Consider the following 15,438-nt stretch of genomic DNA (forward strand, 5'->3'; position numbering starts at 1 on the left):
TACATTAGAATCTCCAGAATGTATCCTGTAATCAAAGGAAGATATTCATTCTGTCAAGAGTCAGTTTATTTATTTAAAGCATTTATATAACCATCTATCTTATACCAAACCCTGGGCAGCTCAAAATCAAGAATTTACACAGAACAAATGGCAGAACTATAGAACAAATGGTCTAGGGTCTCCTGCTTAAGCAGTGGGTTGGACTAGAAGACTTCCAAGGTTTCTCCCAACCCTATTATTTTATGTTCTAAGTCAGGGGTCTCAAACCCACGGCATCATGTGACGTATCGAGACTTTCTCCCCCTTCGCTAAACCTGGCGTGGGTGTGGCCAGCACATGATGTATCCGACCCGCTGGCTGGGAGTTTGATAGCCCTGTTCTAAGTGGAAGGCAGTAACCAAGTTCCTTCTATCACCAGAGAAGCAGTATGATGTAAAGGTCACCTTGAAAAAAAAATCCTGATCAAGGTAACCCTCCATACTCCCTATGAGTTCCTTCATGTAATAAAAAGTATCTTAACTGTGCCTTAAGAAAAAAATATGTGCCACAAATTATATGATGACATTAAAATCAATAATAAAAATAATTTTCTACTATAACTAACTATAGCAGCAAATCTAATCATTTTCCATTTCTGATATTTCTGAACAGGACTATGTAAAAGAAATATGGCTCATTTTCTTTTCCTTATTGTAAAATAATTTGAATAATTTCCACTGGCAGGTTGAATTTAGCATAAAGCTATGTAAACTAAGATGGCTGCCTAATCTTCAGTCCCCACTGACTTACTGCAACTTTCTGCTATACCCCTTCCATTCCAGAAGATCTCCAGGAATTTTTAAGGTAGGAAAGGATTAATGAAGAAGATGGACCATATTTCACCCATCCTTTTCTCTTTCAATATCCCTCCATACTAGCTAAATTGACCCAGAAACTAACTTTTTCTCCTAGAACTTTTTAAAAGAAATTAAGCAATTTCTATTTTTCTACAACAACCCTGAAACAACATAAAAGGTTGCCAGGGTTTGCTTGGTGGCATGCAGAATCAGGCAAAGAATAATTAAGAGGAATTCAAGTTTTCTGAGAATGAATAACTCAGAAATAGCTCAGGCTCCACATTAACCAGTGGCTGGTCTTTTAACTTGTTTCATGCTTTGGTGGGTACTGTACATGCCATGTCAATTATTATTTATATATTCTTCTCAGGTTTCACAGGAATCTGTAACACAGAGAAATTTATAATTCTTAAATTCATTCTGGATAATGTTATTGTTTTATTTGTGTGTGTGTGTGTGTGTGTGTGTGTGTGTGTGTGTGTGTATGAGAGAGAGAGAGAGAATGTTTATTTTCTATTGCTATTTCAAAGTTTATATTACCCAGACTGCTAATTTTAATCTCTTTTTTCCTTGTTGCATAAGTCTGAGCCAGTCCCTTAGCCAGCCTTCGGATGTAATATTGTCTTTCAGCCAAAACTGATTCCTGTTATTATCAATTTAGTTTTGGATATTTGAATAGCAATTCCCTTCTGCTGGTTAATGACTGCAGTACGCTTTTCCTTCCACCTTCCTTTCAGTCCTTCTTCCTTTTTGTAGAGACTGCCTTCTTCTGAAGCATGCTTCTGGATTCACATGGAAAGGAGTTGTAAAGCTCTTCTTTTGAAACACTCCGGATCAAATGTACAATTGGAATCAAATAAAAAAAAAAAATCAGTCATAAGTCTCAACAAGAATTTCATGATTGCACTGAACGGAACCTGCAACCACAGTGGTGCTGATCGGTTCCATAATATTTACTCCTGGTAAATATATGCTCAAATATTAGTAAGCTTCACAGAAATTACTAGAATCCACCCCACTGCTTGCAACACACAACGCACTGCAACTCCTTCCTTCTTTTATCTCTTACCTGAAGACCATTTGTATGGACTTACTGAAATTATCAATGTTCTGTTAGATATCCAGAAGATCTTGTTCCTTTTCAAAAACAAATAGGAGTAAAATCATGCTGTGCTTTTATAACACAGCAACTCCCCAGAGACTATTGGACAGAAGAAAAATTGCTCAGAATGTTGGGGAGAAGCGTTGAGGTTGACTGCTACCAATGAGACTGAAGCTCAACTCTCCTGGAGAAATTATTCCTTTCAACATTGGAATAATCTAAACATGAAATTAATAGAGGCACAAGTAAAAACAATAAGGAAATTCTGATTCAAGAAGTTCTGCAGTTGGCGTACCAATCAAAGCCTGGCCAAGGACTCCTTGCCCCTGGCTTCCATCTGATGCTTAAACAGGAACCATGGGTATAGACCTAAATCATTAGTCATCTACAAACCATAATTCTGTTTTGTTGGGAATTAAAATTATTTTCATTTATTCAATTCCTCACAAACTCCAGGTACATGATCAAAACAACTCCAGATTAACTTGGTATGGCACTATATAGCTGAATATTGTCAATGTATTTATTTCCTCAGTGGTTTCATGTAGATATTCAAACTGCGTAGGGGGAAGGCTGAGCTCTGAGAAATCAACACTGGAGCTCCCTTATAGACACAAACTATTACAGAGATCTGTATTCAGAATGTGATATACACTCAGTCTTGAAATAATGTTAACCATCTCCCAAATTTAACCACATATTCTTCCCACCCAACCACACAAAGGACCCATTAAAATATGGATCCAGATTGTAGATACAGAAGCTCATGTCACACTGACGCCTCTGGAATATTTGGTTTCACTATCAAATTGCTCTTTTTGTTAAGTAAAGATAAAAAACTGTTTTTAATTTGAATTTATGGATATATCTATACACTTTCCTTGACAATAGCATGAATTGGATTCTGGTGGCCTCCTATGCAAATATTAAAAGGTCCTAACTTGATTAGTTTTTCAAGTTTGGCCAAGATCAGCTATGCTTAACCACCTAGCTGGGTGTTATCCTTAGGATTTTTTTAAAAAAAACAACTACATTCAATTGGAATCTACTTTCCTTTAACTTAATTCCCTGCATTCTGGAAAAATATTTCCTGTCCTTCTTCTGTGTAACAATGCACTTTCATTTCTTTTTTTCAAATTTAGGAATTCTCAGGGATATCATAGAATTTAGTTTCCAGTTTCCTAATCATCTTCCCTGCCTGTACCTGCTCCAGTTTATCCAAATGCTTTTTAAATGGGGATGCTTAGAGCTGCACATAATACTCAGTAGGGGGTTCTGAACAATGCAGAATAAACTGGAACTACTGATTTCTGTGATTTGGAAACCTGAACCCTGTTAATACAACCTAAAATTGCATCTGTTTTGTGTTTTTATTTTTTGCATTCATTTTACATTACTTGTGCTCAAACTGAAAACAATCAAAATCATCTATCTATCTATCTATCTATCATCTATCTATCTATCTATCTATCTATCTATCTATCTATCTATCTATCTATCTATCATCTATCTACATTTGAGAAATGGAAAGTAAAGCATATTAAGCGATAAGGATGGGATCTACAGTATATCATCTGTCTGTCTGTCTGTCTGTCCGTCCGTCCGTCCGTCCATCCATCCATCCATCCATCCATCCATCCATCCATCCATCTATCTATCTATCTATCTATCTATCTATCTATCTATCTATTTGTTTTGTTTTCTTTTCGTAGGCCTTTATGTGTATTTCTCTTTAGCTTCTTTAGCTTCTCTTCTTCCTACGTAAACCAAGATTTTTATTGTGCCCTAGTTCAGTGATTATCTATCTATCTATCTATCTATCTATCTATCTATCTATCTATCTATCTATCCATCCATCCATCCATCCATCCATCCATCCATCCATCCATCCGGGTTTTCCTGTTAAATATTTATTCCAGTGGTGAAAGCCAAATGTTTTTACTAACGGTTCTGTGGGTGTGGCTTGGTGGGTGTGGCAGAGGAAGGATACAGCAAAATCTCCATTCCCACCCCACTTCAGGGGAAGAATACTGTAAAATCCCCATTCCCTCACCACTCCTGGGTGAAGGATATTGCCAAATCTCCATTCCCTCCCCACTCCAGGGGAAGGATGCCAGAGGTGGTATTTGCCAGTTCTCCAAACTACTCAAAATTTCCACTACCGGTTCTCTAGAACCTGTCAGAACCTGCTGGGTTTCACCCCTGCTATAGTTTCACCCTGTTGTGACTCTGGCTCCCGAGCCTGTCCTCGTGGAGGAAGATGACTCTGAAAGTGATGGGGAGGAACTGACAAGGCCTCCCTCTCCAGGACTCTCCTTTCTGGCAATGCCTCAGGTTCCAGCTGAAGGCCAGGAGGAAGGCATGTCAGAGCACCCACTAATAGGGAGTGATGAAGATCAATCTTGGATTGATCCCAGGCAGCGTTGGAGGGAGAGGTGTGCGCAGCAAAGGAAGAGGTGTGGAAGGGCCAGAGATTGCTGAGTCACTGAGCCATGCCCCACAGGGGATAAAAGTGGGTGGGGTTGCTCTGCAGGCTCTGTGATGGACAAAAACTGCGTATCGTGAGCTTCGGATGGGATATCTTTCGGAATTAAGGCTTGGACTTTGTGAATGACTTCTGATTACTCTTTTGTGCCTTGTGAACTCTTGGTTGCCCCAGCAATGGACTACAGATACTCTGACTCCTGTTTCTAGAAGTGATAAGAAACTTGGCAGGCATTCGGAAAGTAGCTGCCAGAACTTTTATCTGCCAAAGGATTCAGGTCAGCTTGTAAAAATAAATTACCAGTAGACGTCTTTTGCTCGTGTGTCTGCCTATGTGAAGTGGGGGGACAGAAAACACCCCAACCCATTAATATAAAGCCTCTAACACTACCAGCCTGCGAAAGGAGATATTATTTTTTTAACAGACTTATATTTTAAACCAGTTACTAAATATAGGATTGCAATACAGTGTGGATGAAATTGCATGTGTAGTATCTTCCTAATTTATATAGTTTTACTTCCAAGAGTATATAAAGACTGTAGAATGTTCAGTGCCCCCTGAAGTATCAGCTGGACAATTGCCAAAACTTCCTGCAAAAACACTTCTCATCGTCATCACTAGAAGCCTTCCCTTTCTTTTCTTTTCTTTTTTTAAAAAGTTTTTTATTAGTAGTTCAAAATTAAAAACATTGGACATAGATATGACATCACTGGCCCCAAGCAGCTTCCAACACTTTAAACTAATACATAATAAACTAATGATAATATAATAATATATTCCTTACACCTTATATGTTATTTAAACATAGTATTATAATAATAATAATTTTATACCTTATTCCTATACAATTATACATAAATACCTACATATACCTATCTATACAATTCACATACATATTTATCTATAATAACGTATATAATTCTAGTCTAACACTACACATTTGTCTTGGCTATCCTCCTTTTACCTAACCATTCATAGAATTTTGCCCAGATTTTATAGTACAATGCTTTGCTTTTATCCTTGAAATTCCAAGGTGAGTCTATCCATTTCTGTGCAGTTGAAAATTTTAGTAGTATTTCCTCTTCAGTTGGCGTATCTTTCTCTTTCCACTTCTGCGCAAATACTATCCATGCCGCTGTAGGTATATGCAGTAGTAGATAATTTATGTCTTTTTTGTATTTGCCCTCTGTCATTCCAAAAAGGAAACATTCCGGTTTGACTTCTATGTTTATTAACAAAATTTCTTCCAACCAACTCTTTATCAGATTCCAATATTTTTTTGCCTTTGGGCATTCCCACCACATATGATAGAAGTTCCCAGGAGCCACCTTGCACTTCCAACATATGGAAGAATTTCCCTTATTGATTCGTGCTAATCTTGTGGTGGGGAGGTGCCACCTATAAAACATCTTATATAAATTTTCCTTATATGAAGTTGCTAATGTAATTTTTAATTTTTTTTCCCCAGAGATTCCACCAATTGTCCAAATCAATACTATGCCCAAAATATGTACTCCAAATTATCATTGTTTCTTTGACTTGTTCCTCAGTCATATCTTGTTCCAATAAATAATGATATAATTTACTTATGGTCTTACCCTCCCTGCTTAATAGAATCTTATCTAATTCTGATCATTCTTGCTTTATACCCCATTCCTTTTTGTGTTTGCTAAATTTAGATTGTATTTGGAGGTATGCCCACCATTCCAATTCAATTCCTAGAAGCCTTCCCTTTCATTGATGATACAACTCTGGCTTCTACCACATTTCTTCCATCCATATGGCATTTAAGAAGCTGGGTGTTGGGTTGATAGACCGTTTTCTGTTCTTGCACAAAGGATATCATTTTAAGTTAAGAAACAAAACAAAACACTGATTGCCTTAGTTTGATAAATAAGATATTCATTAATTCATTAATTCATTCATTCATTTATTTCCAGGAAAGAGATTAGCAGTAGAGAAATGTTGTTGGAATATCTTTCCTGAGAGGATGTATCTAAGTGCTTTTCGAAACCATGGGTAAAAAAAGCCATATATTAATGGATTACAGCTGGAGTTGAAGTAACCAAGCCAATTGAGGCCATCAAACAGCACAGCAGGAGTTGAAAAATCTAAAAAAGGGTCAATTAAAATTGTGATAAGACATGGAAACCAACAGAAGAAGTAAACCCCTATCACAATACTTAAAGTCTTAGCAGCTTTTCTGTCTGTGCTTTTGGAAAGCTGGTTAGAATTTTTGTTGCCTGAACTTTTCATGACCCTCAGATGCTTTTTAGACACCGCAAAGATTTTTATATAAATTCCAGTTATCACAGAGGCAGGAATGAAGAAACCAAATGAAAACAAAACAGTTCCCCAAAGTTTATTGAATATTATTGGACAAGAACTAGAACACGCAACCAAAATCTTATAAATATCGATGCCAGAAGCATATGCTTCAGAAAAACCCAACCCAAAAGCAAAAGAAGATGGCACTGACCAGCAAATGATAATTAATTGCCTGATTCTAGGTACTGTAATTTTGTGTGAATAATGAAGGGGATGGCAGATGGCGTAGAATCGATCTACTGCAATTGAACAAAGGTGAAAAATAGACACCAAGCAGAGCATCAAGTCAAAACTGTAGTGGATCTTGCAGAAAGTCATTCCAAAATGCCAACAACGTTCCACTGATCTAACCATGCTGTAGGGCATAATGAAGAAGCCAAGGAGGAAATCGGTGATGGCCATGGAAAGGATGAGGAAGTTAGTTGGGGAATGCAGCTGTCTGAAATAGGTGATTGAGATGATGATAGCCATATTTCCGAAAACTGTGATGATGATAATTCCACTTAGAGATATATACATGGCCCCTTGCATACCCGCAGGCCATGGATTTTCAGGACAGGATTCATTTCCAAATTCAGAACAATCAATGACATGCTTGGAGGCATTAAGAAAAACCATAGTATTTTATCTGAAATTGAGACAAGTATTAGATGCAGAAATGTATACTACTGCCTGTAGTTCCCACTTAACTGAAATATTTTACATTAGAATCTCCAGAATGTATCCTGTAATCAAAGGAAGATATTCATTCTGTCAAGATTCAGTTTATTTATTTAAAGCATTTATATAACCATCTATCTTATACCAAACCCTGGGCAGCTCAAAATCAAGAATTTACACAGAACAAATGGTAGAACCATAGAACGAATGGTCTAGGGTCTCCTGCTTAAGCAGTGGGTTGGACTACAAGACATCCAAGGCCTCTCCCAACCCTATTATTCTACGTTCTTGTGGAAGGCAATAGCCATGTCCCTTCTATCAGCAGAGAGGCAGTATGATGTAGAGGTCACCTTGAAAAAAAAAATTCTGATCAAGATTACCCTCCATACATCCTATGAGTGCTTTGAAATAAAGTTCCTTTGTGTAATAAAAGTAACTTCCCTGTGCCTTAAGAAAAAATACGTGCCACAAACTATATGATGACATTAAAATCAATAATAAAAATAATTTTCTACCATAACTAACTATAGCAGCAAATCTAATCATTTTCTATTTCTGATATTTCTGAACAGGACTGTGTAAAAGAAATATGGCTCATTTTCTTTTCCTTATTGCAAAATAATTTGAATAATTTCCACTGGTGGATGAAGTTAGCATAAAGCTATGTAAACTAAGATGGCTGCCTAATCTTCAGACCCCTATTACTTATTGCAGCTTTTTACTACCCCCCTTCCATTCCAGAAGAACTCCAGAATTTTTTAAGATAGGAAGGGATTAATGAAGAATTTTCTCTTTTAATATCCCTCCATACTAGCTAAGTTGACTTAGAAACTAGCTCTTTCTCCTAGAACTTTTTTAAGAAATTAAGCAATTTCTATTTTTCTACAACAACCCTGAAACGACATAAAAGAATGAATAACTCAGAAATAGTTCAGGCTCCACATTAACCAGTGGCTGTTCTTTTAACTTGTTTCATGCTTTGGTGGGTACTGTACATGCCATGTCAATTATTATTTATATATTCTTCTCAGTTTTCACAGGAATCTGTAACACAGATGGACCATATTTCACCCATCCTTTTCTCTTTCAATATCCCTCCATACTAGCTAAATTGACCCAGAACCTAGCTCTTTCTCCTAGAACTTTTTTTTTAGGGCACTTAGTACCTCAGCTTAATATCCTACATGAAAGTAAGGCCTTTATATTAGCATCTCTGGCTGGAAAATACAAAAAGAAACCATATTCATTACAAGTATGTCCTTGTAACTCAGGACAGGTAGAAATTATTGAGCAAGTGTTGCCAGTTTTGTACAAAACCTCAAAATGCTCTAACTACCTTACTCCTGACCAGCAAATCAGGATACAACAATTAACAGTATAAGCAATTTCTATTTTTCTACAACATCCCTGAAACAACACAAAAGGTTGCCAGGGTATGCTTAGTGGCATGCAGAATCAGGCAAAGAATAATTAAGAGGAATTTAAGTTTCCTGAGAAGGAATAGCTCAGAAATTGCTCAGGCTCCACATTAACCAGTGGCTGCTCTTTTAACTTATTTCATGCTTTGGTGGGTACTGTACATGCCATGTCAATTATTATTTATATATTCTTCTCAGGTTTCACAGGAGTCTGTAAGAGAAATTTATAATTCTTAAATTCATTCTGGAGAATGTTATTGTTTTATTTGTGTGTGTGTGTTTGTGGGGAGAGAGAGAGAGAGAGAGAGACAATGTTTATTTTCTATTGCTATTTCAAAGTTTATATTACCCAGATTGCTAATTTTAATCTCTTTTTTCCTTGTTGCATAAGCCTGAGCCAGTCCCTTAGCCAGCCTTCGGATGTAATATTGTCTTTCAGCCAAAACTGATTCCTGTTATTATCCTTCTGCTGGTTAATGACTGCGATATGCTTTTCCTTCTACCTTCCTTTCAGTCCTTCTTCCTTTTTGTAGAGGTTGCCCTCTTCCGAAGAATGTTTCTGGATTCACATGGATAGGAGTTGTAATGCTCCTGTTTTGAAACACTCCAGATCAAATGTACAATTGGAATCAAATAAAAAAAAAAAACCAGTCATAAGTCTCAGCAAGAATTTCATGATTGCACTGAATGGAACCTTCAATCACAGTGGTGCTGATTGGTTCCACAATATTTACTCCTGCTAAACATATTCTCAAATATTAGTAAGCTTCACAGAAATATATTACTAGACTCCACCCCACTGCTTGCAACACACAGTGCACTGCAACTCCTTCATTCTTTTATATCCTACCTGAAAGCCGTTTGCATGGACTTACTGAAATTATCAATGTTCTGTTAGATATCCAGAAGATCTCGTTCCTTTTCAAAACAAATAGGGGTAAAATCATGCTGTGCTTTTATAACACAGCAGCTCCCCAGAGACTATTGGACACAAGAAAAATTGCTCAGAATGTTGGGATAGAAACGTTGAGGTTGACTGCTACCAATGAGACTGAAGCTCAACTCTCCTGGAGGAATTATTCCTTTCAAGGCCATGATAGTCTCAGCTATGAAACAGCATCTACCAGGTTTTATGACCTACACAAAAGGGACACTTTTAGATCATGGTGCAATCAGAAAATCAGATTTCTTTCAATCAAGATTTTGTTAAAAATCTTCTCTGCGGGCCAAATTAGACTGTGTAAAGTTAAGTTTTAAATTATGTGAGTAGGAGAAGGAGAAAAATCAAAGTAAGTATATGGTAGGAGAGGTTGAATTTAGAATCATAGAACTGTAAAAGGCCATTTAGGCCCCTCAGTCAATTTGCCAATCAATACAGATGAAAGCAAGGAATTTGCTAATCAGTGCAGATGAAAGTAGCATCACTTTGTAGCTTTTTAAAAGACAATCTTTTAAAAAAACTTTTGTTTCTGCTTGGAAACTGCTTTTGGACTTTGTGCTTGAGGTGGGAAAAAATGAAACTTTGATTTTGGGTTTTGCTTATTAAATAGATTTGTTGTTATAGAAACAGTTAATTTATATTATTATATAAAAGTAAAAAGTTGAGGTATGATTTTATTATCTTTTTCTACTGCACGAAAAGGAGTTGAAGGTCAATATTTTTTTTTCCTTTTTCCCTCTTGCCGTACACTTTTCCTCTTTTCCTCTCTTATTTTCCCATTATTGGTTTTTTTTGTACTTTGTATTTATATTAAATCTTGATAAACTAATAAAAAATTTGAACAAGATAATGACTGAAAGGGATTCAATTTTCTATCTGGTTGATTTATGGGGATATCAATAGAATTGCTGATATATAGCGAGTCCTGATAAAGACTTAAGTTGGTTCACAAATAAGGAAAATATAGAATTAGGCTGTCTTGGCAGATGGTCTGATGTTTTGATTATAACTAACAAGGCAGCTCAACTCTCTGTGCATATAAAAGGGTCATCAGAATGGTAGTTTTTAAAGGTATAAAATAAAGCAAAATGGTACTCCGAAAGCAAGGATGTTCTATAATGTGGGACCACCACTGAGAAACACCCTTATTCTTCACTTTATAAAGAACGAGGACTCAAAGTTTGTATGAAGATGCTGAATGAAATCCCAAAGGGAGAAACCATTAGATTGCACCCCGTGTTATTCTTTATAGATGATAACCAGCATCTGTTTGAATTGAATCTTGGCAGAGAATCTGATGTTAGTTATAATTTATTTGATTATAACTAACATCGGACCCTCTGCCAAGGAAGTTCAACTCTCTGTGCATATAAAATCAGAATGGTAGTTTTTAAAGGTATAAAACAAAACAAAATGGAGTTCAAAAGCAAAGATCTATCTATCTATCTAGCTAGCTAGCTATCTAGCTATCTAGCTATCTAGCTATCTAGCTATCTAGCTATCTATCTATCTATCATCTATCCATCTACATCCACATATACATATTATTCAAACTAAATCATGAGATATATGAAAAGAAAGTGACAGTGAGTGAGCAGCAATGATAATTCAGAGCAATAAAATGCCCAGACACATCTCAAACATTTCACATTCTTTTCTGGTGCCAACCTAAGTAGAGAAGGACTTGACTTTGACTTCCTCTTATCTCTAGTCCTCATAGTGACAAATGTTTGTTTACATTCTTGGCATTCCTAATTTTCCTGTTCTCATAAAGCTATCCTGTTAGGCTGGACTCTCTCAGTGATTTTATGAGCCTACAAATAATGCTACCGGACCAGTTATCTCCATCCTAGGCTTTTCTATTTCAATTCTTTTTCTTCAATGAAGGACTTTGCATTTGTCTGTGCATTCCTTGTGTTATTTTCAGCTCATTGCTCTTTCGTATCAACTCATTCAATCTCTTTCTCTCAGCTGAGTCTACTTTATAAGAATATTATTGTGCTGATAAAGTAAATAGAGATTCTGGGTAGGTCACCTTGAACTCTGAAGAATATAAAACAGAATATAAAACTACCAGAATAAACAACCTCTTTTGGAGCTCCAGGGATAAGCATAAAAGGCAGTTAACTTTTCTGTAGCAACAATAGAGAACTGAATAAGGCAAAACTTTTGCATACTAATCCTTATAATCAAAGTGCTGTAGATGTAGAGTTATTGAACTATCAGTTGGGGATCTACATTCATCCATCTGTAGCCATAGAAACTTATGGGATGCTGCTGGCAGTGGTGAAATGTAAAATTTGTTATTACCGGTTCTGTGGGCGTGGCTTGGGGGGGGTAATGTGACTGGGTGGGTGTGCCAACTTTTTAAAGCATTTTTTTACAACCTATTCAGACGAATAGGTTGTAAAAAAATGCTTTTAAAAATAAAAGAAAAAGGCTCTAACAAAGGCTCTGAAAATCACAAGTTTTATTTATAACAAAGTAAATATTTGAATACCTAAGAAGACTAACATTACAAACAATCAATTATATTTCTGCAGACAGTACAGAGACTAGAGTTTCTAATTCAATAGATTGAATTATATAGCATTTTAGCTCATTATCCTTTTCCAATTTTGCCTTTTAGCAAAGGTTCAAGATACTGCTTAGATGGTGAAACATTTCTATCTGCTTTTTGTCAGGTGAAAACTGCTGAAAGGAAAATGCTGGAATTTTTACCTTCTTTCAAAAGCTAATATTTTCCATAGGGATATTTTCCATAGTGACAACCTATTCCGGCAAATAGGTGTAAAAAAATGGTTTTAAAAGGTAAAAAAAAAAAGGCTCTGACAATCACAGCTGTGGTGCGCAATTGTCAGAGCTTTTCTTTTACCTTTTAAAAGCAGGAAGTAACAACACCCAGGCGGGTGGGCGGAGCCTCACACCGCCATTGCTACCAGTTCTCCGAACCACCTGCCACAATCGCTACCGGATCACCCGATCCGGTCTGAACTGGGAGCATTTCACCCCGGGTGCTGGGCATAGATTGTTGCTGTGGGGAAAGTTGGAGGACAGACTTCTGTGTGCAGCTTATTCCACTTTGACCTTCTGGAGAAAAGGTAGAAATGAAATCTAATGATGGGCCATGATTTATATCCCAGTGTAAATTATCTATGGGAATCGGGTTGAACCAATGAGCTTTGCTTTGAAATGAGAATGATGAAAATAAGTGGAATTCTGCTTTTGGAAAATGAGAGCTGTGTTTTAATGAGCATAACAGACACAACAAAGCAGGGTTCTCCAATCTTGCCAACTTTAAGACTTGTAGACCTCAACTCCCAGAATTCCTCAGCCAACTATTCATTCTGGGAGTTGAAGTTCACGAGTCTTAAAGTTGCCAAAGTTGGAGACTATTCTGGGAGTCTTCCAGGACACCTTAAAAAAAAGGAAATGAAAGATTTAACTCTTTTCTTCCCATGCTGCATTCAACTCAGAAAGTATGGAATTGGGGGAACATTAATATCATGTCTACTTGGACCCTGAAAAAGTGGTCCATAGAGATGGAAAGCAAGTTAGATAGCAGAATCAAGAAGAAAAGCTGAAGGAAAGACAAAAGTGACAGGGGAAAAAAAAGATATATGCTGATAAACAGTGGAAGAATTATTAGGCTGAGTCCATATGCATATGATCTCTAGATTGCTAGTAATAATCCATCCTTATTGCTTTCTCACTGCTCTCAATGATCTGTTCAAAAGTTTTCAGGAAAGTTAAGTATATGATGCCATCTAATGAAAACCCATTGGAAGCAGGTGGGGAATGCTCTTTGGGGACTGGCCAATGAGTGTAGCAATTAGAGGTGTTGATAGCAAATATCACAGGCTTAATAGTGCAAATGATGCTCTGAAGGCCAAAGTTTGCATCCTGGCAAACATGAGTATAGTGGGGTTGGACACAAAAAAAGCAAAACATATTTCTCACGTGCTTCAGATTTGCTGTTCTGCTGGGTTTCAGTAGAAAACAGAGACCTTGTTAATGCATCTCTGTGGTACTTCTTGGCTATAATAAGCAAGAGCTATGCAACAGAGGCGATTAAGGCGCTAATGAAGTTAAGTGTTGCTGGACTTCTGCAAAATGTTGCTCTCCCAAATGAGGTCTTCTGTTTTGAAAACAGATGGCAAGAAGGTTCTCTGGGAATCTGCAGTGTTTGTCTCTAATCGGACACAAGAGGCCCAAGGTTTTTTTTTTCCCAAGTTCAAGTATACACTTAAGTGGTGGTAAGCTTTACATAAACTTTCTTTGGAAGGAATGTAATATATAATAAAGATTTATTCACTGGCTCGTAGAACTAAAAGAACAGCAACACAAATATTCAATCCAAAATTCAGAGGACTGTTTTCAAAATTAATCAAAGAAACTTAAATTGAAGATCTGCATGCATATCAGTGGGCGATTTTCTAATCCAAGAGAAATGGTTGCTTCTCATGAAGTCATGTTCTCAGTATCAGCTACTGGCACCAGTTCCTCATTTTCAGAATCCACTAATCCAAACAGACATCCTGATAAACAGATTAAAATGATGTCTCATTGCCTTTCTTCCAATGTTGCACCCATCAGTTTAAAAACTGCAAAACTAAGTGTAAGTCTGGCTTCCTGGAATCTCACTTGTTTAATCTTCAAAATGCTTAGCACCTATTTCCAGTTAAATCCATTTCTTTGCAGAATAGAATACCCTCAAAAAAACCTCTCGTTAAACCTTGCTGGAAAGATTACCACAATTACTTTGGTTTTTACCATGTGATTCAAATATATTGCACATGAATGCAAAGTTTATAAAGCTGGAGATAAACACCATGGTGATAATGGACAAACATTAATGGATAATGTTTTTGTATAGAAACTGAGTCACATTGCAATTAAATCTCTTTTCACTCAAAATTCTGAAATCCAGATTGATCTCTCAGCTTCAAGTACAATCACTGATCAAATTATTACCTATGTTTCGTCTCGAGGTTACAAACTCATGGATATTTATCCTCTGCCTATTCTTAGTATGATCCTGATGACTAGTAGCTTCAGGAGAGATTGTCAAATTAAATATTTGTCCTGTTTTGAGCCATAGTCTCTTATGCAAGGTTTAGACCTTAATTGTGGAAAGTTTAAAGAACAGTTGACTGTTCCAGGACCCTATAAAATGAAACACAGAGATCACAAGGCCCAATGCCTTCAGATGTAGCAGCAGGATTGCTTTTTGTGAGGAAAGCAGCAACCCAGGTTGTGCTGTGTTTTCCTTGATCTGCTAATGGCAGTCAATTATGCAGAAGTGAAGAGGGAGAGGAAATAACACACTGGGGTGACATCATGACATTGATAAATGTTGCCACATACTGCAAGAGCAAAAATAGACACATAAGTCACATAATAATTATATTTTATCTGTAATCATGTGTCACACTCAGTTTGGACAAAGGAAGCTGGGTGCTGAGATCGTACTGAATTCATTCTGAAGATAGAGTAACAGAATAGCAGTTGTGAGGGACCTTGGAGGTCTTCTAGTCACTTAGGGAAGAAAAACCAAAAGTACATATACTGTATAAACTGGTTGAAACCAGGCTTAATAGCAGTAACTATGAGAGGGATCTTTGAGTCTTAGTGGACAACCAGCTAAATATGAGCCAGCAGTGTGCAGC

At 36.8% G+C, this 15,438-nt stretch overlaps 1 pseudogene; it reads right to left on the reverse strand.

The window, feature by feature from the left end:
- Positions 1-3,620: 3,620 nt before the first annotated feature.
- LOC117659520 (trace amine-associated receptor 2 pseudogene) lies at positions 3,621-7,285 on the reverse strand (annotated as a pseudogene).
- Between the last annotated feature and the right edge of the window lie 8,153 nt (positions 7,286-15,438).

This window comes from Pantherophis guttatus, chromosome 1 (genome assembly GCF_059756535.1).
Source record: "Pantherophis guttatus breed Tessera chromosome 1, ASM5975653v1, whole genome shotgun sequence".
Classification (NCBI taxonomy): domain Eukaryota; kingdom Metazoa; phylum Chordata; class Lepidosauria; order Squamata; family Colubridae; genus Pantherophis; species Pantherophis guttatus.